The sequence below is a fragment of the Dipodomys merriami genome, unplaced genomic scaffold (assembly GCF_024711535.1).
Source record: "Dipodomys merriami isolate MVZ:Mamm:240054 unplaced genomic scaffold, mDipMer1.0.p SCAF_177, whole genome shotgun sequence".
In the NCBI taxonomy this organism is placed as follows: Eukaryota; Metazoa; Chordata; class Mammalia; order Rodentia; family Heteromyidae; genus Dipodomys; species Dipodomys merriami.
The window spans coordinates 2,399,427-2,425,634 of record NW_027203126.1 but is presented as its reverse complement, the minus strand read 5'-3'; the positions used below and the strand labels follow the sequence as shown (position 1 = coordinate 2,425,634).

Below are 26,208 nucleotides of genomic sequence, written 5' to 3'. Positions count from 1 at the left end.
TGTAAAGGAGTCATTTTGGCTGTTTAATTTATTTCCCAAACCAGAAGCAGAGAACACATTTCATTGTACATCCCCTGTGCTGGTGAACAGGGTCAGACTTCTCTCTTTATGCAAAGGACGATATAAAATAAGCCGAGGTATGCCCAGCAAAGTCTCCTGGAAAACACGGTTCTAGGGGTCAGCAGCTTGGAATTTCACAAGTGGGGAGGCCCTTGTTGGGCAATAGCAGCACATGATTTACTGATGTACCCTAAATTTTCAGTGTACCCTAAATGGAAAGTTGGCAAAAGAGGAACCTCTAAGAGCCTTGGATGACGCGTGCTTGAGATTGGTTTATGGTGTTTTCATCTCTTCTGCAGACCTACTCCTAGGCAAGTATGTGAATAACATCTTCCTTTTGAAAGCTTTTCATTCTTTTTATCTTTTTTTCCCCTTGGTCCTCAGCAGGATTGCTGAGGGGGCTGGGCTATCATTTCTAATTCACGGACAGTGGGACTATAAAACTATAAGACTCAGGAATAAAGCTCCAGGATCATGCTCCAGAAGGGAGGAGAAGCTCAAGGGAACTCCCCGACCCCCCTTTTTTCTTGTGCTGGTCCTAAGGCTTGAACTCAGGCCTGAATACTGTTCCTTTAGTGTTTGCTTGTTTGTTTGTTTGTTCTAGGCTGGTGCTCTTCCACTTGAGCCATAGCTCTACTTCAGGATTTTTGCTGGTTATTCTTTCCTGCCTGGGCTGGCTTTGAACCTCAATCCTCAAATCTCAGCCTCCTGAGTTTCTAGGATGACAGGCGTGAGAAACTGGTGAGTGGCTCAAGGGAATTCTTACACGCACTCAAAAGGTACAAGCGAAGGGTGGATTGTTGAGAACTAGTATGGTAAGAGTACCAGTCACTCCTGAAACTAGCTTCCTTTCCTCCTGGGTGCATAGATGAACTACATTTCCCAGCCTCTCCTTTGCCATCATGTTACCATGTGACTTGAGTTCCAGCCAATCAAATGTAAGCACGCAAAATGGCCACCTTCCTTGGCCCACAGTAACATCTACCCACCATCTTTCTTACCTTTTCCTACACGGGTTTCTTTGGATGGTGATGGGAACTGTGTAGAGTGCTGGATTTGGATATATGGATGAGAAATACATTTCTATTTTGTTGGAGTTCTTTTATCTTTTGGGCTTTGTTGTCATCATGGCTGGCTGGAAGTCCAGACAGGGAGTTTACAATAAGGAGTGTTTAGTTGTAATGCTTTGGGAGAAAGGCCATAGACAGATCGGGGTTAAAATCTCAACTCTGACCTTCACTAGACTCCATGATCTTGGGTAGGTGATGGAATGTCCCTCCTTATTTTTTCCCTTAGGTATTTTTCCCTCTCCCTTAGGGAATGGAAGTAATATTCACCCCGTAGGTTTGCCTTCCGAAAGTTGAAGGACAACACATTTAATGTGTTCGGCATAGTGATCGGAGTGTTACAGATGCACGCTGAAAGGGCCTGGTGGCTGCTGGCTTTTCTGATCTTTTCAAAAAGATCTCCATTCTCTTGTTTGGAGGTGGAGGGGGAAGGGGGAGAGTCTGTGAGTTAAAATAGTAATGTCTTCCGTAAGTTGCCTTCCTCACCTAAAGCAAACCAAATAACAACAGCAACATCACCACCCAGAGAGAGAGGAAGCGTGCCCCTCCTTCCTGCTCACTGTAGCTGTAGTTAGGGGCGTGTGTGATGCTCTCCTCCCTCTCTTTCCTGAACAGGTAGGCACCATGAGGGAGCAAATCAGATCTGTGTTGGTCTTAGGTGTGTATTCAACTTGGTGCGGAGCCTTCCACAAAAGTGGGCGATGAATAAACACTGCATTGACAGCTTGGTGAGGTGGTGCATCTTGCATGTGTAAATTTGCTGCTCTTTCTTCTTTACACTTGGCCAGATAACTGGGCTGATGCTCTATCTCTTGAGCCATACCTCCAGCCCTGTTTTTTGCTTTTTTTTTTGGAGGGGGGCTGGTTATTTAGATGGAGTCTTCTAGAGTTTCCTGTCTGGAGGAACTCAAGTTCCTCTAGATCTTAGCTTTCTCAGTAGTTAGGATGATAAATGTGAACTGTGGACACCTAACTTTTACATATAAATCCTGACGGGGATCCCCAAACATTGAACACTGGTGCAAATGGAGGAGAGACACTGAGGTGGCTGGCTTAGAGATCCTTTGCCATGGCAAGGAATAATAAAGACCCTTGCCCATGTCTCTTCACCCTCTCTGGTACATTCTTCTTTGGCCCTGCATGGCATGGCATTCCCCCCATTCTCAGTATATATATATATATATGCCTGGTATATAGTAGGTGCTCAGTTAATACTTGTCCAATGTTGACTGAGTCAGTAGCACTTTCAAGCTGGGGGACACCACAGCCATGACCTGCGAACACCGGATATTGGAAGTGGGAAAACTCCACACAAAGCTGCCAGGCACAAACACCATCTGCTTCACAGTCTGGCCAGGCCCTGCCGTTTCCACGCCACTGTTTTCTAGCACACATATCTTGGCCCTGAAACTTGTGCTTCATCCCTGCCTGGATTTCTAGTCAGTCTCTGACATCCACGCATGCTTAAAAAAAAAAGAAAAATAAAGAGAGCTATTTGTTTACAGATGTTGAACGGCTGGATCCACACCACGCTGGCAGCTGGTGGCTGAGGTCTTTGGTGTTGGAGCGGCCTCCCCACTGCCCCTCCTGGGGACTTGTGTCCCCCTGGTGGAGGTGTGTGGGGGGGAATCACCATGTGATTCTGTGACCCTCAGAGCAACTCCATGCTCCGTTCATAGCGATTTCCCAAGACACAAGAATACAGAGATGGAGGGATGGTGTCCCCCTCCTCTCCATATTCAGTTTTGTCATAAAATGGGTCTTTCTGCAGTGATGTGCGGTAGAGGGTCCTCTCACGGTGCTGCTGGGGGTGACACTTCCTCTTTGCTGAGCCTGTACTCCCTCGGCACCAGTGGCCCTTCTGCCTGATTAATGGTGTTCTCCTTCAGCCCGCCTCTGTTTGCCTTGTGTGTCTCCCCAGGAGCCCGCAGCGCTGCCTGCCCAGCTTCTCAGCACAGTGGCAGCTTGACACGGAGTGGGTTTTGTCGCAGATTTCAAGGTCACTCCCTCTCTGTTACCACCCCTGTCCTGGCGCTCTCTCTCTCTCTCTCTCTCTCTCTCTCTCTCTCTCTCTCTCTCTCTCTCTCTCACATACACACACACACAAGCAAGACACACACAGAGGGAGAGAGGGAGAGGAGAATGTAGAATCTAGAAGGAATTTATGTCTAGGTACTCATAGCCTATGTATTTTTTTTGTCAGTCATGGGGCTTGAACTCTGGACCTGGGTGCTGTCCCTCAGCTACCACTTGAGCCACAGTGCCACTTCTGGCTTTTTGCTTATGTGGTGCTGAGGAATTGAACCCAGGGCCTCATGCATGCAAGGCAAGCACTCTACCACTGAGCCACCTTCCCGGCCCGCCTGTGTATTTTTAAGCATGAGTTTTGTCTCCTTGTCTTTTGCAGGATTGGCACAGGCCATGGTTGCACTAAGGAATTCATTTGGAATCCCAGGCTGAAACTCCAGCCCATGATAGGTTGTGTGTGTGTGTGTGTGTGTGTGTGTGTGTGTGTGTGTGGCAGTGGTGTCTGGCGATACCCTTACCATCCAGAGGAGGTGTTAGAGTGTCTCGGATTTCTACCTGGGACTTAGCACCCATAACGTGTGAGGCAGAACAGGCCCTGGGGTTCATCTGAGAGAGCTCCATGCGAAATACCCCAAGCTTCCAGTTCCCACCCTGTCCCCCTCCTTGTCCTTCTAAGTCTGACTGTGTGGAACTTCAGACAGACGGGATGGGTGGGAGGCAGAGATGGGATGGGTGTAGAATGCTCCCTTTCTTGCCTTTCTTGCTCCCACCTCCCAGGTACATGTCCTGAGGACTGGAGGCTGCCCCCCCCATCTGTGCCCTCGGAGAGTACATAGTCTCCTAGGGGAATCGAATGATCCCCAGCTCATCAAAACACAGTGCCATGACTATTACCGTGGAGGTGAGAAAGGACAGATTCTTCTCCTTCCACTCCCATCTGGTCCATGTTGAGGTTAAAATGAAGGAGACAGAGTTTTAGGTAGATTCTTCATTTTTATTTTTTGCATAATGACCCACGAGGGATGAGCTGGTAGGGGGACCACCATGGCTGAAGGCTGGTTCTGATGACCTGGGAGACCACAGGAGGGAGGAGAGTCTGAGGTCTCATTCTCCCCTCCAAGGCCCAGGGCACCTTCCCCTCCCCACACCCTGGCACCCTAGTGGCTGAGCAGGGAAGAGCCAGCAATGGTTTTTGGATAAGCAGAGGATGCCGAAGGGAGGGGAAGAGGGAAGGAGGAGAGGAACCCAGGTTAGACGGAATCTCATGGAACCTGATTCCTGAGAATCAAGAAGAAAGTTCCTGAGCTGGGTGCTGGTGGCTCATGCCTGTAATCTTAGCTACTCAGGCTGAGATCTGAGGGTTGTGGTTCAAAGCCAGCCTGGGCAGGAAAGTCTTTGAGAATCTTATCTTCAATTAACCACCAGAAAACGAAGTGGCGCTGTGGCTCAAGTGGCAAAGTGCTTGCTATGAGCTGAAGAGCTCAGGGACAGCGCCAGGCCCAGAGTTCAAGACCCACAACTGACAAGAGGAGGAGGAGGAGGAGGAGGAGGAGGAGGAGGAGGAGGAGGAGGAGGAGGAGGAGGAGGAGGAGGAGGAGGAGGAGGAGGAGGAGAGGGAAGGGGAGGGGGAGGAGAAGGAAAGAGAGGAGGAGAGGGAGAGGGAGTGGAAGGAGGAGGGGGAGGAGGAGTAGGGAAGTTCCTATGGCCTAGGGGGTGGCTTGTAGGGTAGGGTTTGAAATATCCCCCTCACATGTCAAGGAAAGGGCTAGTTGTGCAATCTTCTGTGTCCAGTGTAGGAGATGGGCTGGCTGTGCTATTTTGCTTATGGGGTTATGGGGCTGTGGCCACACCCTTCCGGATGAAGGACTTAGGGCTAGGGGTATAGAGCAACCGGTTGTAGTTCCCTATGTAAAGGGCTGCCTATCTGGCGTCATCTACCATGTGTGAGGCGCTGTCCCTGGTGCTGAAGATCCAGTCATGAACATATCTGGCTTCATCTACCGTGTGAGGCGCTGTCCCTGGTGCTGAAGATTGTCATGAACAAAACATGAGTCCCTGCCCTCTTAGAGTTGGTGCTCTTTGTGGAAGACTGTCTTGTGTAACACAGAGAAAGGGATTGATCACTCCTGCCCGAGAGAGGAGAACCTTCACTGGAGCTGGACCTGGGAGGATGGAGAAGACTTGAACTCTTAACCCGTCTGCCTCTAATTTTCTGGGTAGTGGGGATGACAGGCATGCACCACTGTGCTGGGCTGAACATCCTTTTACCTATCTTTCAGTGGACATAGAGGCATACTTTTGCTGACCTAGAGTAGGTCTGCATATGTTCAACTCTAGTCAGTTATGTCAAGTGGTTTTCTAGGTACTTTGGTAAATTTACATTTCCACCCTTTCTGTCTACGCCTTCATCTTGGGTAGGGGACCAGTTGCACCATGGAGAAGGGAGAAAGAGCCAGAGAGACTGATGACAACAAGCTGTTGCAAGATTTTTAAGAAAGGGTGCTATAGCATTGATCTCTTCATTCAGTTTTTTTTTATTTGGTTGGTCATGGGGCTTGAACTCTGGGCTTGGGCGCTGTCCTTGCACTCTTCAGCTCAAGGCGAGCGCTCTACCACTTGAACCCACAGCACCACTTCCAGTTTTCTAGTAGTTTATTGGAGATAAGAGTCTTATGGACTTTTCTGCCCAGGCTGGCGTTGAACCGTGATCCTCAGATTACAGGCGTGAGCCACCGGTGCCCAGCTTATTCATTCAGTTTTTAAAACATGTACATAGTGAGAATTTGAAGGGTAGACCTCACACCACATGAGGAGCTTGTGATCCACTCCCAACAGAATGGACAGAATTCTTGTCCTCATGGAGTTTATACCCTATTGGGATAGAAAGCATTCATTGTCAGAAGAATTGCAGTCCCAGCACCAAACCCTTGTTTTCTGATTTCCATTCCAATCGTAGCCTGCAAATGGATTTCCTTTAGGCCCTGTCCAATTTCTTTGTCTTTTTTTTTCTTCTTCTTTTTTTTTTTTTGGCCACAGTCTGCTGGGCTCCAGCTAATTTGACTGGCTTCCTTGGGGAATATCGATTGCTTGGACATCTGGATGCATTTAGATTCCAAAACTCCAATGTCACTCCTGGAGGTCAATTAGTGTGTGAACTGGATCTTTGCAGATTGATAATGCTTCCAGGTTTCTGATTTATCGTCTTCGTTTCTCTTGCTGAAGCTGGCCATAAAAAGATGAGGTCTGCTCTCAGCCACCGCAGAGTCCTCGTTAAATTCGCACTCCGTCTTACTGAGTCTCCAAGCTATTTTCTTTCTTTATTTCTTTTAAGAAGCACCCATCATTGCTTCCATGATTCTGTTCCACTTGAATCATCATGTTCTTCTTGAGATTCCAAATATCAGACTTCTCAAAAGACCCAGGTGTGAGAGACAATGATCCCACGGGCCGAAGGGTTCGAAACAAGAAGAGCTCCTTTGTGGCTCACTCTGAAGAAATTCTCTATTTTGTGCCAAGAGAATGGTTGGAACTGTACTGGGCTGGGGAAGGTTTAGACTGCCAGAAAAAAGTTCATTCCATTTTGGTCTCATATCCACTCCACAGTCATTTTTGAATTGTGGCTCCAAATTCAACCACATGTATTGAGTAACTGCTATAGCAGAGGCATTTGTGTTAGGCACAAAAACGTATTAGTGGCTGTGTCATGGCTGCTCTCCTTGAAGGGCCCAGAATCTAGTTGGGGAGATCAAGGTATCCACAAAAATACTCTACCTAGGACTGCCCACGGAGCTATGGGCTTGTAAAAGCAAAGCATCTACTCAGTTAAGAGATCAAAGGATTGAGGGAATAAGAATCGCTTCACTGAGACTTAGGGGAGATAGGAGAATATGAGAGAGAGGTGGAAAAGTACTGCAGGCAAGGGAAGAGCAGATGCCAAGGCTGGGAAGAAAGAGGACACAGCAAATCTGAGACGTACAAGTGAGTTGAGTAAAACTGGGTGGGCCGTATGTGGTCAGGAGAGGGAAGATGATGCTTTGGGATGGACCAGGGACCAGCTGAGCTTTTTTAAAGCAGAGTAAGAAACTTGGACTTCTCATACCAATGAGGTAGGCAGGATGAGGCTTTAAGCAGGAGGAGAGACATGATGTGTTCTGTTCTTTGGGATATTTGCCTGTGTTGCAAAAGTCTGGTTCTTTAAATGCTGTGATATTGGTCAATGGGGAGGTCGGAGTTCTCGAGGGTGGCATAAGTTTCCTTTCCTTAACCATTTGGTAGACATTCTTGAGAATCTTGTAACTCACTGTCTGTACACCCTCAACCTAAGATTTTCAACAGCCCATGCCTAAGAGTCTACCATAGTGTCTGGTAGCCGCAGTGAATTTGAACAGGCAGAGATCAGGAGGATTGGAGTTCAAGATCTGGTTGGTCAAAAAATTACAGAGATTTCATCTCAACCAGCATGTTGGGTGTGGTGGCAGGGGCTTGTAATCTCAACTGTATGAAAGGCATTGATAGGAGAATTAGAGTCCAAAGCTGGCCCTGTGGGGGCGGTAGAGGGTGGGGGGAGTGGATAGAAAACATTAGACCTTATAACTAAAGCAAAAAAGGAAAGAAAGGTGGGGACAGGGGTCCTGACTCAAGTGCTAAAGCACTAGCATAGCAAGTACGAACTCTGGAGTTCAAATGCCAGTGATGCTCTTTCTAAAATTTCAGGGCTCTGGGGGTTGTGCTGGGTCATGAATGTGAAGGGGACAAGGGACAGGTTGGGAAGGAGGTCTATGCAGAAGAGTCACTTGCCTTTTCTCCCCCACCCCCACCCCCAGTGCACTTTGCATGGCTGTCTTTTCATTCCACGTCACAAATTTTGGAAAGCCCATCTGCCCGTTTGATTAATGAGCCCTTTCAGCAAAAGCAACAGAGATAAATGTCCTCTAGGAGCCCGGCAAAGAGAAATGAAGAAATAGGCTGGCTAATTTTCAGCCATTACTTTGGAGTCTGAACTTCTTTTCCTTGTATCAATTTAGCTATTATTTCGAAAAAAACTAATTAATCTTCACTCAGGCGGCTCCCAGGGACCCGTGTTTAGATAATTAACAACCCGTGGATTATGAAAAGTCTCACTTGCAAATTTGGCTCTAGCATGTGGGTAGAGGCAGCGTTTCTCGGTATTATTCTGTTTAAACCCTCTTCTGCCCATCCTTCATTTCCTGACAATTAAGAGCAAATAATTAACCATGATGGATTTTTCTTGCTTACTTGCTGTTCAAATACCGTTTCCCTTTGTTCTCATACTACATCCACCAGAGCTTGCTTTCTGACCAGCTTTCTAGATAATTGCTCTGAAACCAGGTAACACAGAGGCTTTATTTGCCACAAACATGTATCAAGAACATTTGGATTTTCTCCCGTGTGAGGAGGGTACATGGGAGGGGGTGGGATTCCAGGGCTGCACAGCAGAAGTGGTTTGTAATTCCTCTATGACTCTCAGACTGTAGCATTCAAGTGTAGCTCTATAAAATAGCTGTCTTCCAAGAGGATGGCGGGATGTTGGCTATACATGGAAGCTGGTTTCATGAGAGGAAGGAGGCCACCCTGGGACAGGCTACCAAAAGAAATGAGAGTTTGTGTAAAAATTCAAGAGCAACCCTGCCCAACCAATTCAGAAATTTCTCCTATTCAACACGCTAGGTGCTACTGTATTCCAAGCACTGTAGACATTTCTAGAAATGGTTCCTTTGGGGGGAACCGTCCCTTTTTGGCTCTGAAATCTATGCTTCAGAAGTGGTCATGTACTTCATGTTCAGCCAATCAGAACCAGTCATCCTTCATCTTCAGTGATTGGTGGGATCATCCAAATGAGGCCAATCAGAACCAGCAAGACAATTCTGAGATCTTCCCTCAAACTCCCCCCCCCCCCCCGCCCCAGAATTATGGGATGGGAGGAATTTCGGGTAGGCCCAGAGGTGGTGTTTAGAATCCTCAGTAGCCACGGAGAGGGTTTGAGAAAAAAGCTAAAGACAGGATGGGTTTTAAGTGTTTAGGCCTGGAACAATTCCTTGTAGCAGACTTCCTCTGGTTGGCTCATCCCTAATGAAGTGTCTGATCAACTGTGACAAAGAGGCGGGAGACACAGAACAAAGTCAGACAAACATAGTTGTCAGGACATTGTTAGCGATGCTAATTACACACTCTCAGGTCTGACCCTATGTGTATTGACGTATATGTTTGTCTTTTAGATCTAGCACCCACATGCTGGCAAACAACCACCTTTGTCCTTCTGAATCTTCCTTACCTTGCTTAACACGATGACCTCTAGTTCTCATTTCGTGTGTGTGTGTGTGTGTGTGTGTGTGTGTGTGTGTGTGTGTGTGTGTGTGTGTGTGTGTGTGTGTGTGTGTGTGTGTGTGTGTGTGTGTGTGTGTGTGTGTGTGGTTTGAACTCGGCCTGGGTGCTGTCCCTCAGCTCTTCAACCCAAGACTAGCACTCTACCACTTGAGCCACAGTACCACTTCCAGTTGTCTGAGTGGTTTATTGGAGATCAGAGTCTCACTGTCTTTCTTGCCTGGGCTGGCTTTGAACCGCGATCCTCAGATCTCAGCCTCCCGAGTAGCTAGGATTACAGGCATGAGCCACCGGCACCTGTCTAGTTCTCATTTCTTAAACTGTGTTCATGGTGTACTCATGTCCCAGGAAACATTTGAAACAATTATATGTAGCTGGGGATATGTGAGAAGCACTAGCTTAGTAACAGAATGCAAACTTTTATTGATTAATTAATTAATGGATTTACTTTTTACAAATTCCAAGTCTTGTGGGACCTTTCAGATCTTTCGTATGCTTGTGTGTATTATGGGCTGTCAAAAGAGGGCACGTGAGAGAAAGACCTGTCCTTCTCAAATTTGTGTAACTACCAAACTAAGAATTCCAAAGACCTCCTGGCTCTGAAGTTGACTCTTAGCACTGAACAAATACAGTTGATCAAGTTTAGAACATGGAGAAGATTAGGCATTAGGAGAGCAAAGAGTTTTGAAAAATATATAAAAACCTTAAAATTTCAACCTTTGTGCACTTAGAAAATGAGCCTTGGGACAAAAGTTCAGTTTTCTCTTAGTAGGATACTTAAACACACACACACACACACACACACACACACACACACACACACACATCCAGTTATATGTAACCACCTCCATTAGTATTAAAAATGATATAAGGATAGCTGGGCACAGTGGCTCATGCCTGTTATAACCTGTTATATTAGATACTTGGGAGGAGAGATTGGGGTATTGTGATTCAAGGCCATCCTGGCATAAAAGGACATGAAACTTCATCTAAATCAATTCCATACGTAGGATCACAGTCTAGGCTGATCCAGACATAAAGTGAGATCCTACTTTGAAAAGAAACAGGTCACAAAGAGGCTAGAGTGTGGTTCAAGTGGCAGAATATCTGCCTTGTCAGCCAGATGCCCAGAGTTCAAACCCCAGGACTGTCAAAATGAGACGATAAAATAATACCTTTATTTAGTGTTTACTTTATGCACCACTACTGTGCTTTTCGTCTCTATATAGTTTAATTCTTTCCACACCTGAGGTAGGTAGGTAATACTGTTAGGTTCATTTTGTAATTGAGAAAGAGTGTGGTGAGAGGAGAATGCGAATCTAGACGGTCTGGCTCCAGCGTCCATCCTTCTCTTTACTTAAATCTAAACCTAAAATAATTTGCACATGGTATTAGGCAAGTCTCCTTTCCCTCCGAGTCTCTGTTCTTTAGGCTGTCATTTCAAGTCTTCAGAGTAGAGAATTTCAAAACCATTCCTCCCTATCTAGAGCGAGTTAAGGTTCCACGAGTTGCTATCTCTTCCCCTGACCTTGAGCAAAACTGGCCATTGAGAAAATGTTTCCTGGCCAAGATAACTTGAATAAAGATGTGGAGGGGGCGGTGAGCTGGCCATTTCAGACAGAATGCTTGTAGACAGGAGCAGCATTCTCCAAAAGAAGGCCGTACAGCCGCACAATGATGCCCGCCTCCCCCCCCCCCCGTGTGCTAAGAGGACTTGTCAAACGAAGGCTTTGAAGGAGTCACCGTTGATTGCCCATCTGAATTTAGCTGAGAGACGAGCTGCTCGGCCCGACATCAATGGCTGCTTCAGAGACTCGGGTTGTCTTCCTGGAGTGCAGTACAGCTGGTGGGCGTTCCAGCCGGGCTAGCACTTCACTGGTTTGCCATCCGTCAACCTGAGGAAGGCAAGGCCTCCCGCCATCTCACATTCTCCTAGCTCTGGATTGCTACAGGGGCCAGGATTGATGATGGCTCCTTCCAAAGCCGGAGGGCAGAATGGATGGAGGAGGCCACGATGAGGAAACCCTTGGCCATGCCATGTGTCTCTGGACCACTTTGCATCTTTTGTCTCGTGAGATATTCCCCATCGTGCAGCCAGATGGGGAATTCACAAAATGACTGAAATATAAGAGTATGCCCACCGTCCAGACAGGAGGATAAACGCCTCCACTGTCTTATTTCATCTTATTGTTTTGCTGAGATCCATCAGGGTGACTGAATGGTCTGCTTTACCTGGGACACTCGGGAATGACACCTGCTCTTCTGGCCTTGTTGGTATTAGGATGCCATTTCCTCCTCAGAAGAATGCATTGTCATTTCTATAAGCCCCTTCCTTATGCCTGCAACACCTGGGGTTGAACTCTGGAACATCACATTACATCTTCATGTAATGTGAGTCCAGAAATCTAAGCATTTCTTAGACTAGATTATTTTATGCAAATTGAAGAACTTCATAGTTTCATACGCCAAAACATGAGTGTAATTCACAGGTCTATGGAGATGACATTATATATAGATATAGATGAAGCTATGTATGTATGTATGTATGTATGTATGTATGTATGTATGTATCTGTCTACCCATCAGTCCATCACTCTCTCCCTCCCTTTCTCCCTCCCTTCCTCCTTCCCTACCTCCCTTCCTCCCTCTCTCTCTTTTTCTCCATCCAGGGTACCTGACATTTAGTAAGTGTTCAGGAAAATGATAAGTTTTACCCCTTTATGTTTTCACTTGTAAAATGACAAAAAACAATATCTCAATGTTGCTGACAACATATGAGCTTCTTAGTGAATGGTGGTTATCATCTTAATTTTGCCAAGTCTAAAAGCCCTGTTTACCAAAGGATCCTCTGAAAACTCTTCCTGTATCTCAGGCAAAATAAGTGGTTGTCTCCTGTATGCAATGCTTTTAATTCATTTGTTGTGGCTAACGATGTCAAGAAGAGACAGTGCCATCCCCTGCATCTTGGAAGAGGTCCTAGAGAAATTGACCTTGCTGTAACCTCTAAAGGCACTCTCCAAGGTCCTGAAGCATCATCATCTCATTTTGTATCCGGAAAGGCATTTTGAGACACTCATTTTTGTAGTAGACAAATAGAGGGTTTGTGTTCAATGAGTATCATGGCCCTGCAATTGAGAGGGAAAAAAAGAGCTGAAATATTAATAGATCTTACCAACTGCTGGGTGATTATAGAGTTGAAAAGGCACAGGAAGCCTTTGAGATAGAATTGCTATGTGCTAGCCCAGAAATGATAGGAGAGAAAAAGCCGAGGGCTGGAAGGGTGGCTGCCCAAATTGAACCAGGTTACTATTTGAGGGCGGAGGCCATATTTTCTTTCTGTTTTTAGGTGAATTGTGCCTTTAGGATTCTCAGTGAGACAGTTCTGTCCATGATGGAGGAATTCACCAAACACTAGGTTGCATTAGATGAGAAAGTGGGAATGGCTTTGTCTAACAGTCTCTTCACCTCAGCCTGCACATAAGCTTCACAACTTAGATACAGGAACACACTCCTGTGTGGCCTTGGGACCTGTTCTCTGGATCTGCCTGCCATAGCTCCTTGTCTTGTGGAGTGAGGGGTACACTGAGCTGCAAGTTAGAGTCCTCTGTAGAGCTGTTAGCAAGCAGACAAGAGGCGTATGATTACTGGTGCAGGGAATGGCTTAGACACATCAGGGCCAAGGCACCTGTTCTCTGCTCAGCCCATCCCTCTTTTTCTCATCTTGTCACCTTGTGTCCATGACATCAGACTTATACTCTGTCATCTCAAGGCAGAAAGAACAGGCAGAGGGGAAAGGCACAGGCACCACTGTGCCCCTCTTTCTGGAAATGAAAATGTATTCTTAACACTACCTTCTTAGTAGATGTACATTCATTGGCTGTACCCAGGTCACATGACCACCCTTAGCTGCAAGAGAAGCTGGTCAGAGAGTACCAGATTATAGTGATCAATTACGATTCCTTTTCTGGATAAAATTTGGTGCTGTTGTTAAGAAAGAGGAGTTGATATCAATGCATCACTTGTCAGTAACTGTCCTTTTCCTTCTTACAATCTGAAGTTGTATTCCTGGGAAAATTTAGTTCTGGAATTATTGTTTGTACTTTGAGAGTTATGAACTATGTGATTGGATGCTTAGAAAATATTGCAATGAATAAACAACTGAGCCAATTTCTGCTGAATTATCCAGTAGACCAAGTAGTAATCTCATCTTCTGTTAATATATCTTGGTTTGGGGCTAGGATTTTTTTGATGCAAATATACTTTAATTTGAATATACTTTAATCTGAGGGCCTGTTTCTAATAATGAGGATTTCAGCTACCAGTAGGTGGGCAAGGGTAAATGTTACTTTTTATAGTATCGGGCTGTGCAGTATCCTTATTGCTTTTCAGTTTTATGGGGGTGAATCCTAGCATATCAACCTTAGGTGAAATCTTTGATTAATGATAACTAACAGGTAGAATTTATTCAACTCTTCCTGAGTAGTAGAACCATTTATCAGTAGTGGGCATTCTACTGGACTTTAAGATGGCCAGTTCTTTCAGTCCTTATGAAAAAAGGATGAGGTATGTATTATGATAATTCCCAAGTTCAGAGATGGAAATTAAGATCTAAAACTGTAGAGTAACACATTCAAATTCATGAATATTCAAGTCAAGGCACTTAGATTCACATCCAGACTGCCTGGTTTCAGAGCACACACACTTCTATTCTTAGACAAGATGGCCTCTGTAATAATAATAGCTATTGTTGATTGAGTGTATTTATGCAAAACTAGCACTGTGTAGAATGCCTTTATTGTGTGCATGTTCTTGGCACTTATGTTCGTTTTTCACAGCAACTTTATGAAGTAACTATGATGAATGTCTCCACTCTGCAGCTAGAAATCAAGGCAGAATGCTGGAGGGAACTGCCCCAGATAATACAGAGCTTGTGTAGAGAGAACTCAAGTCTACGTTGGTCCTGAGCTCAAGAACTTTTCTTGTGTCATTCTGCATCACTGAGTTCAGTTCTCTCCAAATGCCTCATTGTAGATGAAGGTCAAAAGGAAGAGGAAGAGAAGAGGCTCACAGGGGTGGATTCCATGTCAGGAAGTTTATGATGCCAAACTCCATCACTCCATTAAAATTATATATATATATATATATATATATATTATATATATATATATATATGATGACATGCAAAGACCCTATAATCAGGAGACCATAGTAGCTTCACCAAGATAAAGCATAGTTCTTTCTTGTGTAACTAGAACTATTTTCCATTCATGGATTCAAACCATGTATTCCACTTATAATTTCTTAGCTAGCAGAAAGGAGAAAGGAAATGTAGTGAGAAAGCAACTTGCTTTTAAGGAATATCTCTTTATATCTATATAGATATATATCCATACCTATATCTATCTCTCTAGATCTCTCTATATCTATATATTTATATCTATATCTATCTATAGATAGATTTATCTACACGTACTTGGCCAAAGTGTAATATGGGGCCTTTGAGGCCTTTCCCAGCTACAAAGTAGGCTGGGAAATGCCTAACCACTTGGTCATATGCCTTGGGAAGGGAAGGAGAGGATAGCACTCATTGGTGAATAATCACTAGTCAGGTTGGATAAGGATTTGCTGCACAGTGCAAACTTGGGAAAGGCCAATCTTAAGGAAGGCTAGAAGTATCAGGATGTGGGACCATACATTGACAAGATGAACACTGGTACACAGGAAGCACCCTGAAAAAAATCCTTAGAACTAAAAATATGGGCCCAGTGAAAGAATCAAATACTTAGAACTTTGAGGGAGGGAGCTGGATGGGTGCCCTGTGATAGTTCTGGAATGGACCGTATGGCTGAAGGCAGGGGCAGGGAATAGGAAACGTGAATTTTCAGCGTGCAATGGAGATAGTGCCTGTGCACTTGTGTCTCACGTCGGCTCCGCCATGGCGGCTCCTCTGCCAGACTCCTGCAGCCTGGATTCCTCTGGGCAGAGGAAGCAGAGGTTTATGGGTGGGAGCTTTTGGAATCCATATCTATGGGAGAAGGGAGAGAAAGGGACCAGGATGGAGAAAAGAAAGAAGCCAGCTGTAATATGGTCTCAACGGGAGACATGGCCAATCTTACGGAGGTGGGAGGGGGAGAGGGTGGGTCTGAAGGTGGCCTGATCAGGGTTTGTGTTCCCTCTGACACTCAGTGATTGGCTGGCCAGAGAACGGGGGATGCATTGAGCGTGACCTCAGATGAGGAAGCTCTCTTTAGTGGAGGCAATGAAGGGCTGTTTGCAGGGCTCTGCCTTCCATAAGAACCCCTGCAGATAAGAAAGTAAGTCCTTCATTTCAGAAAAGGGGTCTTGGGGGTCTCCCAGAGCATCCACCTCATCCTCCAACCAACACGCCATCCTCCACATCTCCACCACAGAGTCTCTCCATACTGAGGACTGTGGGCTCTGCCACAGCCTCTTTCTTCTAGTCTCATATTTTGGATTGATTAGATTTCATTATCATTGAATAAACAAGTTTCCTGTCTGTTATCCGCTGCTAGGCATCAGTTGTTGGCTGGAGAGAACCGTCATGGGGTCAAATGGCAAAAGACTGAATGGGACAAGTCAATGGAGACCCACTCAGAAGGAGGAGAAATGAGGAGACAAAATCAAGTTCCTCTTTTCTTCACTTAAAAGGAGACAATTCATCCTGGAGCAGAATGGGGGTGGGGGGAAGGGAAGTTTTAATCTAATTTGTCAACCTCACCATTTTGCCCCACGTTAGCCCTACCTCCAAGATCCCTCTTTCTTTCTGTTGAATTTGCTAATTTTCGATTTACCAAGATGGCTGCCTTTCAGATGAGGGAAAGATCGCAGTTTGATCTGATTTGGAGTTTTGATTGTTGTTGTTGGTTTTTTTTTTCCTCCACCTCCCCTCCTCCCTCAGCATAACAGCTCACACATCTGAGGACTGGAGCTAAAAAAGTGACTTTTAAAAGACTTCTCATTGGCAAAGAAATCAATGGGAAGAAATTGCTCCCTCCACATCTCTCTCCAGCCTGCCTTTAATTTCTCTCCCTTTCCAATCTCCTGCTAGGGAAGTTTTGTCGGAGGCCATCCAACACATTCTGTCAGAAAGTTGCCTTGTTAAGGGTTTGGGGTCCTGCTGGGTAAGCTAAAGAAGAAGTGAGATATTTTTTCCCCCCACAGTCTTGGCAATTAACTCAGCTCAACCAAGGGGTGGAATCAAAGAATTGTACCAAGGAGACAGAATCCCAAGGCAGTACCCCGTGTCATCAACAGCGTTGTGGCTAAAACAAACCTCATGGCAGCCTCCAAGGATCAAGCCTCCAGCAGGGATGGTACTATGTCAAGGCAGAGATCAGAGAGGGATGACCTTTCAAAGGAGATGCAGAAGAAGGGGTCAGGTATGCCGTGTGCCTTCTTCAACATGCTCAGTGTCTCAAGAGCTATGGTCTCTCAGAAAAGCCACTTAAGTGTCTCTGAGCCTTTTTACTCACTGTGGAACAGGTGAATGCAGTCTAGGTGTATGGTGAGGTTAGCTAACAAGGTGATAGGTGAGAGGCACAGGCCCTCTGGGTCTCTGGGGCTGGAATGGAAGGTTCTCAGAGCATGAAGCAGTACCAGTGGCTCTCTTGTCACTCTTTGTCTCTGTCTGGGGACAGCTCCATTCTCCTTACAACTTCTTCACTCTCCATTTTTCCAGCTCATTTAAATAGTAGCTTACCTAAGGTTTTTTTTTTTTTAATAGTACTGGGTTTGAGCTTAGGGCCTTGGACTTGATTTACTGCTGAGCCACGCCTCCAGCTCTTTATTGCACTGGTTCATTTTGAGATAAGGTCCCAGGCTCCTACTCTGTTGTAGGCCTGGGCTGTGAGTTCCTGATTTTAGGCTTCCCATCACTGCTAGGATAACAGGCATCTGCACCACCACTCTTCAGTTCTCAGGTGAGAAAGGGATCTCTTGAACTGTTGTGCTCAGCCTAACTCAAACTATAAGCCTCTGCATTTCAGCCTCCCAACTAGCGAGGATTACAGGCATGAGTCACTGGTGCCAGGCTTGCCTTTTAAAGCAGGTCCAACCCTAGTCTACTTTGGGATTGTCCCACTTCCCTTCCACTTAACTACGAAAAAGACCTCCTACTTTTCTTAGTTATAATTCTCAGAGGGAATCTGATTGATCCAACTCATCTTGATATATATATATATATACATAGCCTCTGGATTGGCCATCTTCAGGTCAGGTGATGAAATCCAAGCCAATCAGTGGCCCTTCAAAAGATCACTCCTGTGCATGGTTTGGTTAAGACTGCCCAGTCAGAAGCGATTGGGGCAGGGCAGTTCAAGACCTGCCTACAAGGTACTTAATACATTTGATAAAACACAAACGTTCTATCAAAATTATTTAAGTCCTAGGACTTAAAGTCCTGGCCCCAACCCATTTTATTGGGTTCACTTTTCCTTGGTTTCCATTTTTACCTTCCTGAGCGAAGGGTTGGGCTACAGTTTGCAATACTCCAACCACCCTTCCCAGGACATCCTTTCAGCAAATGGCCCAATGAAATGGTGGGACACAACAAGGGCAGGAGGGAGAGGGGAAGAGAAAGCCCCTGGGGGGAGGAAAGATGGAGAGAGACAGCAGGTGGGTTTGTTGGTGCCAGCACTGGCCATTTCCAAGTGGAGATGTCCTGGAGGGGGAGGGGGTATACAAATGGGATGAAGACAGCCAATCAGAGTGCAGGTGTGTGTGTGGGGGTGGGGTGGGGGGAGGTATGGATGGGCAGAACCTCCGATCTACATCCTGTAGAGTTTCTCTTCTTGCAGCAATATTGTAGAAACGTACAGAGCAAAAGGGAGCACAGTGGAATAAAATACGGTGTAATTCCATTTGTCTTATTTACTGAGAAAATCTGATGATAATTTATCACTAGGAAAGGTTTAGTGAGTTTTGTCATTCTTTTTAATGTGCCCTGAAGGAGAGATTCTACTCTACCATTGAGTAATTAAAAAATAAAAATAAAACAACCACATTAGTCTCGAAGCCACAAGTCGGGTGCACACTTTAGAAGATGAGGACCTGGGAGAAAAGCCATCCAGAAAGAATTTTTATGACAAAAGCCCCATGTCCAAACACAAAAAGAACACACTATGCCACCCATAACATGTATATGTTTCTCTCGATTCAAGATAGCATGAGTGCACATGCGTCGTTCACTCACCTTGTCACACCTAGAGGTGGACACAAAGCCACAAAGACACACGAGCCGAGAATACGTACCAGCACACGTACACATAGAGACACACCTACAATCACATGTGCAGACACACTGGCCCACCGACTTCATGACTCACGCATATTCTCACATGCACATCCACGGTGTAACAACATGCGTGCAACCACATCTGTACAGTCTCATCCACACGCTGAGAAGACCACACATGCACACGCGCAGAACCAGGATTCGCCATGTCCTAGGGTTTTTTTCCCCCCAGTGATCTTGATTCTAAATCCCTCGTCTCTGTTCTTGACTCTGTACTTTGTCTGCTTCTTTCTCTTGCTGGCTTCCTCTGCTGGGTGGCGAGCTCCCAAGGGGGACTGTGTCCATCTTGTTTGCGCTATCCCTTAGCATCCAGAGCGTAGCCTGGCCCAGAGCTGCTCCTTTGTGGAAGAAAAATGGGTTCATTCTCCTCCCAAGTGCGGGCGATCGTACCCATCTCAGCATTGCCAAACAAAAAAAACCAAAACAAGGCATGTTTGGGAACAGGGAGTGGAACGTCAGCCGAGTGAGTAGGCTGGGGAAGGAGGCTGAGCAGCGGGTGTGAGAGGCCAACACGTCCACGCAGGACATCTCAGTGGGTGTTCAGGGACAGACCCATGGCAGGAGCTCATGATGAGGTCACTCATGGTGAGGTACCCGGCCAAGATGACCCCAGTCCTCCTCGGCTGCTTGTGTTCATGGCCTGGGGTGGTATCCCGATGTTGAGTGTGGGCTGGGTGGGCTTAATGGCTCTTCCAAGCAGAAGGGACGCAGGGGTGAGGGAGGGAACAGCCAGTGTGTGCTGGAACACACTGAGTCAGGACAGGTGCAGCCTGATGGAGGGCCAGCAGGGCGAAGGGTGGAAGGTGTGAGAACATGGGCTTTGGAATGGAACACACCGCCATCCCTATTCTGTCCCCCCCCCCCCCCCCGTGCCTCTTTCTAGCTGGGCATCCTTAGGCAAGTGGATTCACCCTTCTTGGCTCTGGTTTTGTTAACGATAGAATGAGGATACCAAAGCTCACCTTCCAGGATTGTTGGGAGGATTTTTGGAGAGTACTTAGCAGAGTATCTGTGAGACTCTTTTTTTTTTTTTTTTGTTGGTCGTGGGCTTGAACTCTGGGCCTGGGCGCTGTCCCTCAGCTCTTCAGCTCAAGGCGAGCGCTCTACCACTTGAGCTACAGCGCCACTTCCTTAGCAGAGTATCTGGTACTTAGTCATACTCAGTAAATGCTCCTCAAATTAGCAAGAGAACTAGAGCCAACTGTAGAGGGCGATCTGGTGCCTTTTAGGGATGGAGCAGAAGGTCAACACTTGACCAGTTCCATTCCTGGAAAAGCAAAGGAATGTTTGATCGGGGAGACTTGTGGAAAATTCCACCGGATGACTGAACTTCTAGAAAGATGTTTTTTCCCCTTTTAAAACAAGAGATTTGAGCTGAGATCTGGTAGGCCCATGCCTGGAATCCTAGCTACCTAGGAAGCTGAGATCTGAGAATCATGGTTTAAGACCAGCCTAAAGAGACAAATTCAAGAGACTCTGATCCAATTAACCAGCACTGGAGGGATGGCTCAAATGGCAGGGCACCAGCCTCGAGTGAAAAAGCTAAAGGGAGAGCTCGAGACCCTGAGTTCAAACCTCAACACAAACATACAAGTTGAGAAAATGACTTTTGAATGACCTGAGAAGCTGCTGCTGGCAGTTGTGATGCATGGGGCTGTGAAATCTGTTCTGCCACCCTGAGGAGATGGTCCAGCCTAAGGCTAAAAGGCCAGCAGGAGGACGGTGGAGTGGAAAAGCAGAAATGTCCTTTGTGTCATGGTGAAGCTGCTACCGATGGAGCCATTTTAAAGAACGATGCTATTAAATGCAGCTGAACGCATTGCTAAGGGGACCGTGTCTCTGGAGGAAGATGCAGCCGGGCAGATATCAGGAGGAGGGGGTAGAAGAGACTGTGTAGTGTGGCTGCAGGCAAGGGCGGAAGTTTCCAGAATTCCATCCAGTGCAACTACAACGACAGAGGTGAGAAATGGGGCAAAGTGCTCTCCATTTCCAACCAAGCGATTTCTTGCCATGTTTCCAGACTTCTTGATGCAGAAGCAGAAAGCAGTGAATGACAAGGCAGAACTCAAAGAACTCAGGGCCCCGAGCAAGATGGGGGCCATTGGAAAGGTGCAAAACTCTTGGTATCTCTAGGAGCAGCAAGAGCCCCAGTAAACAGGGCCGGCACCCTTCAGACATTGGGATAAAATTCTCACTCATCCTGGATGAGTGGTCTCCTCCTCCTCCCTCCATCTAGGTCTCAGATTCCGGGATAAATGGGAGGTCTTGCTTGTTATTACTGAGGACATACTGGAGCACGTGTTAATCTTCAGCAATGCGGCATTTCTCATGTACTTCCATTTAGCAGTCTTGTCTCTTATTAAATCTAATTAGTTTCTCCGCCGCGAAGAGATGGAGGAAAGAATTCTCCAAATGAAAATGTGTAGCTGGGGTCAGGATGAGCGGAAGGATCTTGTCCGGCATTTACTGTCACTTCCTGCAGGGGCTCCCAGGGGTGGGTTCCCCAGCTTGGGATCCCCCCACCCCTGGTTCCAGCCATATTGAGGATGACAGCCATTGGCAGAAGGGAAGCAGGATCTTAGAAGGTGTAAGGTGGCTTCTTTACCCAGTTGAGGACACAGAGTCCTGGCGAGGAGGGCGTGGCTCAGGTCACAGCCAGCTGGAGACAGAAGTAGGGACACAATGCTGTTCCTTACCAGCCACTGGTCTGTTACTTTCTTGGCTGGGTTGAGCATCCCCAGCCATAGACTTTTCTTTCGTTGGTGGTGGGCCTTGAACTCTGGGTCTGGGCGCTGTCCCTCACAGTTCAAGGCTAGTGCTCTGTCACTTGAGTCACAGTGCCACTTCAGGTTTTCTAAGTGGTTTATTGGAGATAAGAGTCACACAGGATTTCGTGCGTGGGCTGGCTTTGAACCGGGATCCTCAGATCTCAGCCTCCTGAGTAGCTAGGATGACACGTGTGAGCCACTGGCGCCCCGCCCAGCCATAGACTTTTGATGCCATGGATATATGAGAAAGTTGCTAGTGAATTGTCCACGCTGCCCACTCACCCCTGTGGAAACATGTCTGCCCACTGACCATGCATCTGTCCGTCCCTGTTCAACCTTTCAGCATCTCTCCCTCCTCCAGTGCTGGAAGCCTCCAGCAGAGTGAAGGAGTTATGATGCAAACATGGCCGTGAGTCTTGCTTGAGTGGTGAGATGTCATGAGTTTGACGTCAGACTCGGACGATCGGGAACTGCTCAAATCCAGTGCAAAGCTGTGGGCAGCTCGACAGCTCTGGCGGACTTAGGCAAGTACAGATGGGTAAAGGCTGGAGAAATAATCAGAAAAATCCACACAGCTACCCTTGGTGGGAACAGCAGAAGGGAATGCCCAGGACTGTAGAAGAAGGAAAGAGACTCCAGGGAGAATTGATGAAACTCATCTTAATGAACTCACTATAAAAGTTAAATATGAGGTGATACATCTCCACAGTATATGGAGATGTAATTCGGTTTAAAGAATTATACTCTTGTCTCAAATAAATCAATGATACGTTCTTGGACTTAAGAGCATGGAATTATAGCAACTTAATTATAACGCAATTTTTTTTAACCATGACGTATAAACATATTTTCATGATTTTAAATTTAATTTTCAAGATAAAGTCCCAGGCAAAACTTTCTTCCCACCGGGCGCCAGTAGCTCACACCTGTCATCCTAGCTACTAAGGAGAAGAGAGATCTGGAAGATGATCATTTGGAGCCAGCGTCAGAAAAAGCCAGGAGACTCCATCTCCAAAACAACTAGCAAAAAGCTGGTCTGGAAGTGGTGCTCAAGTGGCAGAGCACCAGCCACACAAACCAACCTGGTAAGCCTGAGGTCTTGCTGTAATTCACACACCACAGATGAGGAAATGGAGGGTTAGTGGGGTTAAGTGTCTGGAAAGGCATATATTCAGGATTTCAATTCTGATTTGTCTGGACCCATATTTCTCGTCCTTTCGACTTGTAATGGTGCATGGAAGCCTTTTGCCCACATACTGTGTGTCGGTCAGGCTTGGGGGAGTAGAGATGGAAATCCAAGGCTCCCAAAACATTTGGGACAAGATGAACGATCAGATTCTAATGCCACTATTTGCTCTTTGTGCTTCTGCAATCATATTCCTGAGGAGGAGAGAATAATAGGATAGATAATTGTAAGTGGATTAAAGCCTACAAAGCATTGTCTCTGATATTAGTGTTTGTGTGCATGCATGTGCAGGTGTGTACATGTGGGAATGTGTGTAGGTATGCAGAGACATGCATTCATATTCTCTCTCTCTCTCTCTCTCTCTCTCTCTCTCTCTCTCCCTCCCCCCCCCCTCTCTCCCTCTCCCTCTTTCCGGATTTGTTGGAATATTTTGCCTACATAGAATAAATCTGACACCAAGAGACCAGACTTGGTAATTTATCATCCAAACGGGCAATTTTGCTCAGGACAAACAGGACATCCGTCAGTCATAATGTTGCAAGTGTGGACCGGAACTGTACTAGCAACACTGGGATGAGTCATCCCCAGAATTATCCTGCAGATCAATTATCCTACATCTGTATGCAGCACTGCCTTGGAGTTCATTCCAGAGCTTGAAGATACTGGGGCCTCTCACAGGCCCAGTCCTGATTTGCTTACCACACAGCCCCAAGCCCCGAGACATCCACTCATCCATGTTTCGGGGCTTGGCAAGGCTATCCTCAGGCAGAGGTTCTCTTACCTTGGCTTCCCACCTAGCTGGGATTTCAGGTGTGTACCACCAGGCCCCACCACCCGTTTTTGTATTAACAGGAAAAGAACCTTTGCTATCTCCCGATTTTCCACAGCATCCTTGCGAGCGTAACAGTCTAGACATCAAGGTTCCTGTTTCTTAGGAACCTGGGATCAGAAGCCGAAATACCAATGACTCTATCCAGTGCAGAGAGAATTTAGGGTTCAGAGTGGGTTAGGAACTTGCCCCTGGTCCCAGAGCTACTAAGTGTCCAAGGCTAGATCTCAGCTCTGTGTAAGTCCAAAGTCTGTTATCAAGGCAGATCTCAAAAGTGGAATCTTTCTTCTGAGGGTCTGGGTATGCAACGGATGTGGGAAACAGAAGATTAAGAACTATAACCAGGAAGTAGGGGTGGGTAGGGGGGGCATGTCTGCATTTTCCTCTGCTTTGTAATATGGGATAGGGAAACATACTAGAGCAGAGAATGACATTATTTCAAGAGACAAATGGAACCCATTTTAATGTCTTATTATTTTGTTCTAAAGAAATGAAGGAAACTATAGAAGGAAGGAAGGAAGGAAGGAAGGAAGGAAGGAAGGAAGGAAGGAAGGAAGGGAAAGAAATGTTGCCAGACAATGGTACTTCGACCACAAAGAGATTATTTCTTTTACATATTCTATAACCTATGTCCATACCTTAGAGGGGCCGACTTGTTGACACCATGTGTTCTACCCGTCACTGGCTGAAGGAAGAGGGTAGAGAGAAGTGGAGAAAACCTTACATCCTTTGAATTGTATGCTTAGGGGACCTGCAGTCGCCTGCCACCCACCATGGTTCTCTGCGTCCATGCCCCATTGCCCCATCCATGCCCCATCTCTCCTCTTCCAATTAAGCCTGCTGGGGACGCATTTCCAACAAGGGGCCGCGTGTGAGCGCTTCCTGATGATTCCATTTTCAGCATGTCATGCGTCAGGAGACATCTGGGAGTGGAATGGGGCTCACCGGGAGTGGCCCTGGCTAATTAGCTTTCGGGCTGTCTTCTTCCCCTTCCCCTCCCCTCCCCACCCGCCCCACCACGCCACCCTCTGGCTGGTTGCATTCTACTGGCTGTCTTGGTTCATTGGAAGATCTCAGGCAGAATCACGTGAGGGTCTCCATGTAGTCATGGTTTCTCTGCTGGGGCTGATATGCCAGATATGATTAGCCGGTTCCTCATCTCCTGGGGTAACACCTCGCCGGGAGAGCTACAGGGCATGGATGTCCCCCAGGGGCTCCTGTCAATACAGGAGGGCATTTTGAGCTCACTGGAGGAGTCTGCTTGAAGGCACACAAAATGTCATCCTCCTGCAACGTCACCACTACAATCCTGCTGTCTCACTGAACCAGTAGAAACCCAGCAAAACCAGGCGCTCGTGGCTTGTGCCTATCATCCTAGCTACTCAGGAGGTTCAGATCTGAGCATCGAGGTTCAAGGCCCAACAGGGCAGACAAACACGAGAGACTTTGATCTCCGATTAACCAGCAAAGAAGACAGAAGTGGAGATAGGGCTCAAGTGGTAGGGTGCTAGCGTTGAGTGAAAAAAGCAAGAGTTATGAGGCCCTGAGTTCAAGCCCCAGTACACACACACACACACACACACACACACACACACACACACACACACACACACACACACACACACACACACACACACACACACACACACACACACACACACCTGAAAACCACTGCAAAGTGTAGAAGACAGGGGGCTTTTAACATCATTTTCATCCCTTTTTAGAGGCTTCTGATTTAGACATGGAGATGGGAAAGGGGTTCTCTTCTCTGCCTGAAGATGTTATTTTTTGGGGTGGTAGGGATCGTGGCTCATTCCAGTTTGGCTTTGTGTCTGGGATTTGAGGATGTCCTGCAATGTCAGGCATGCAGAAGATATTCCATTATACTGAACACATTGACCTGTTCATGTGGCTGATATGAACTTGCTTGGGGGTTGGAGGGGCTCCACTTGAAGAAGAGACACATTAAGAAAAGATGCAACCTGAAAGAAGAGAGAGTAAGAGATAGACAGAGACAGAGAGACAGTACAGACAGAGTCAGAGACAGAGATAATAGCAGAGCACATGCAAAGGCCAGAAGGTGGAGGATGCTGATTGTGAAGGAAACAGAGCATGAGCTCCTGTGAGTGGGGAGCGGTCTGTAGGGTGTCTGTCCCTGGTTCAGGGTCCCAATCCTATCTCCTTCCTACGGTGTCAGCTCCAGGACAGATGCTGAACCCTTGTGCACAGGAACTCCACCTCCATCCCTCTGCCATGGGGATCTGTAGCAGCCGCTGCTGCTCCCAGGGCTGCCGCCGTCTGCTGCTGCCATCCCTGCATCCATAAAGAACTTTCTGCATACGGCCACCGCTCTCAACTTACCTCCTCTTTGCTAAACTCAGAGCCACTTGTTGATGATCAATTCAACCTCACTTGTAGGAGAAACTGCAAGTCATACTCTCCTTGAAACTTTATTTCTCATCTCTCTAGGGGTAAGCTAGGCAAGACATGCTAGCACCCAGCCAAGGGTTCCGACGAGAAGAGGGCCAAGGGCACAGAAGCTTTCCAGAAAGGAATTGGCCAAGATAAATCAAAAATCCCCCTGTGTGTGTGGACCTACGCTCAGTCTTATAATT

The 26,208-nt window shown here is 46.6% G+C and overlaps 1 long non-coding RNA gene across 2 annotated transcripts in view; it reads left to right on the top strand.

Moving 5' to 3' along the window:
- Positions 1–23,468, top strand: part of LOC138829815 (uncharacterized) — a 103,912-nt gene extending 80,444 nt beyond the window's left edge. The window contains exons 4-5 of one of the 2 annotated variants that reach the window (XR_011372743.1): positions 22,455–22,663; positions 23,207–23,468. This is a non-coding gene — a long non-coding RNA (uncharacterized lncRNA). Of the gene's footprint in view, positions 1–262; positions 343–22,454; positions 22,664–23,206 lie in introns of those variants that run through there. The other variant, XR_011372744.1, reaches the window with a different exon arrangement.
- The last annotated feature ends 2,740 nt before the right edge of the window (positions 23,469–26,208 follow it).